This window comes from Mus caroli, chromosome 11 (assembly GCF_900094665.2).
Source record: "Mus caroli chromosome 11, CAROLI_EIJ_v1.1, whole genome shotgun sequence".
NCBI lineage: Eukaryota > Metazoa > Chordata > Mammalia > Rodentia > Muridae > Mus > Mus caroli.
The window spans coordinates 111,604,432-111,607,142 of record NC_034580.1 but is presented as its reverse complement, the minus strand read 5'-3'; positions in this window follow the sequence as shown (position 1 = coordinate 111,607,142).

Sequence of the window (2,711 nt, the reverse complement as noted above, 5' to 3'; positions counted from 1 at the left end):
TCTCCTCTCTCCCCACCCCACCCCCCAAAAAAAAAACCAGCTGAAAGGGTAAATGACTCATTCGCAAACCTGCCAATGACATACTCTAGAGCACAGTGCACAGCCTCCCCGTTGCTCTGGGGGCCTCTAGCTGTGTCTTTTAAGGCTAACCCTCCCAAGCAGCTAACTGTACAATCCTTCATTTTTCTGAAGTGTCTTTCATCTCTCTAAGATAGCCCCAGGAAGAGGTCTAAGGCCTTCCAGTAGAGGTTTCTCACCTCTGTCTCTTTTTTTAGCCCTCAGCATTCTTTTTTTTTTTTTTTTTTTTTTGAGACAGGGTTTCTCTGTGTAGCCTGGCTATCCTGGAACTCACTCTGTAGACCAGGCTGGCCTCGAACTCAGAAATCTGCCTGCCTCTGCCTCTGCCTCCCGAGTGCTGGGATTAAAGGCCTGCGCCATCAAGCCCGGTTTAGTGCTCAGCATTCTTACACAAGAAGGAGCCACCCCTGTGTTCTTAGTCCTTGCTTTCTAACCTCAAAGGCTACTACTGTGATCTTAGAGGTCTTGGCTGGTGCTGTTCCTTGTCCCTGAAATGCCCTTCCTGGCCTCTTTGCTTCCTGATTGGCTCCTTATCACCTGTTCAGATCAGGTAGGCCCTGTCACTCTGTTTTTTCACAACTGCCTGTGGATAAATGTATCACCTTGCTCACCGCCTGGATTATATCTTTGGCAGAAAACAATATTAATAATACATGAGTCTACACAGTCTCTTTCTCTCCGCCCACCTGCTGGGGACAGCGTTGCCAGGGCCACAGCCAGGGCAGGAGAGAGGCAGAACTGAGGAGGGCTCCTCCCTGGGTGATGGGACTGACCTGGGAAAAGATAGACAACTACTAGCACGCAGGATGTCTGCAGTTTGGGAGAGGTTCGTTTCAAGTGCGGGGAATGCTGTTGGAGTTTTTGATGTGGTGATCTCACTGTCCCTGGACTGTCCTGGAACTGACTTTGTAGACCAGGCTAGCCTGAGACTCCCAGAGATCCACCTGCCTTTGCCTCCTGAGTGCTGGGATTAAAGGCATGGGCCAACACTACCCACCCGACCAGTGGTGATTTTTTAAATTTAATTTGTTGTTATTTTGGGGTACACATGAACTCCATGGTACATGTTTTAAAATAAATAGACAAATAAGTAAATAACCAATCCTCTCATTCCACTGTGGGTTTGAGAACGGAACTCAGGTAATCAGGTTTTGGGTTTTGTTCCTGGTAGTGGGTTTTTGTTATTGTTTTGTTTTGTTTGTTTGTTTGTTTGTTTTGTTTTGTTTTGACACAAGGTATGTAGCTTTGGATGTCCTGAAAGTTTCTGTGCAGAGCAGGCTAACTTTGAACTTACTCTGTCTCCTGGGTAGTGGGATTAATGCCACACCTATTACCCCTGCACATTATTGTTTGTTTGTTTGTTTCAGTTTGGTTTCATACTGTAGCCCAGGCTGGCTTCTTATTTACTATATCTAAGATGACTGTGAATTTCTGACCCTCCTACCACCACTTGCAAATGCTGGCAGTATGTACAGCCAAGCAAGAGCAGGATGTCCTATAAAAGAAGAAAGAGGGCTGTGGGTGGAGCTCAGCTGGTAGAGAGCTTGCCTAGCATGGCCAAAGCCTGGGTTTTGTCAGCCCGTATAGCTGGTGCAAGACCTGTGATACTAGCAGTTGAGAGGTAGAGGCAGGAGAATCAGAAGACAAGATGGCCCTTCAGTGGCCTAGTGAGTTAGAGGCCAGCCTGGGCTACATGAGATCTTACCTCAAAGAAAGAGAGAGGAAAAGAGAGAGAGAAAGGAAGGAAGGAAGGAAGGAAGGAAGGAAGGAAGGAAGGAAGGAAGAAGAAAAGAGGAAGAGAGAGGGGAAGAAGGTAGGAAGAAGGTATTTCAGGGTGGTCTGAGATAGGGCAGAGTTGGAGGAAGTTTGGACCAAGAGAAAGAACAAGTTTAGAACAGAATATAAAGCATTGTGACCAGGGACTGGATTGATGGCTCACCATTTAAGAGCACTGCTGCTCTTCCAAAGGACCCAGGTTCAATTCCCAGCAACCACATGACAACAGCTCACAACTGTCTGTAACTCCAGCTCCAGGGGATTTGGCACCCTCACACAGACATATATGCAGCAAAAACACCAGTATACATAAAATAAAAATAATAAAGCATTTTTTAAAAAAGCAGCATTCCGGCCGATCAAATTAGGTGAAGTGAAGTTCCTTTCAGATGTTAAACAATTTAAGAATCAAGCAAGTTAGGGTGAACAGATGGTTCAGTGGTTAAGTCCTTGCTGCTCTCACAGAGGACCAGGGATCAGGTCCCAGCATTCACATGACAGCTCACATCCCATGTAACTTCAGTTCCAACTCCCTCCATAAACGTATACACACACATGTTGCCATGTACACACACACACACATACACCCACACACGCATACACACACGCGCACACACATATACACATGCATACACACGCACACACACACACACAATATTTAAAAAGAGAAAGGTAAAAATAGAATCCCTTTCAGGCAGAACAGTGTGTGTCCAGCACTGGAGAAGCAGAGGCAGGTGGATCTCCGTGAGTTCCAGGCCAGCAAGGGTTATATGAGTCAGAAAGAAAGAAAGAAAGAGAGAGAGAGAGAGAGAGAGAGAGAGAGAGAGAGAGAGAGAGAGAGAGAGAAGAAAAGAAAA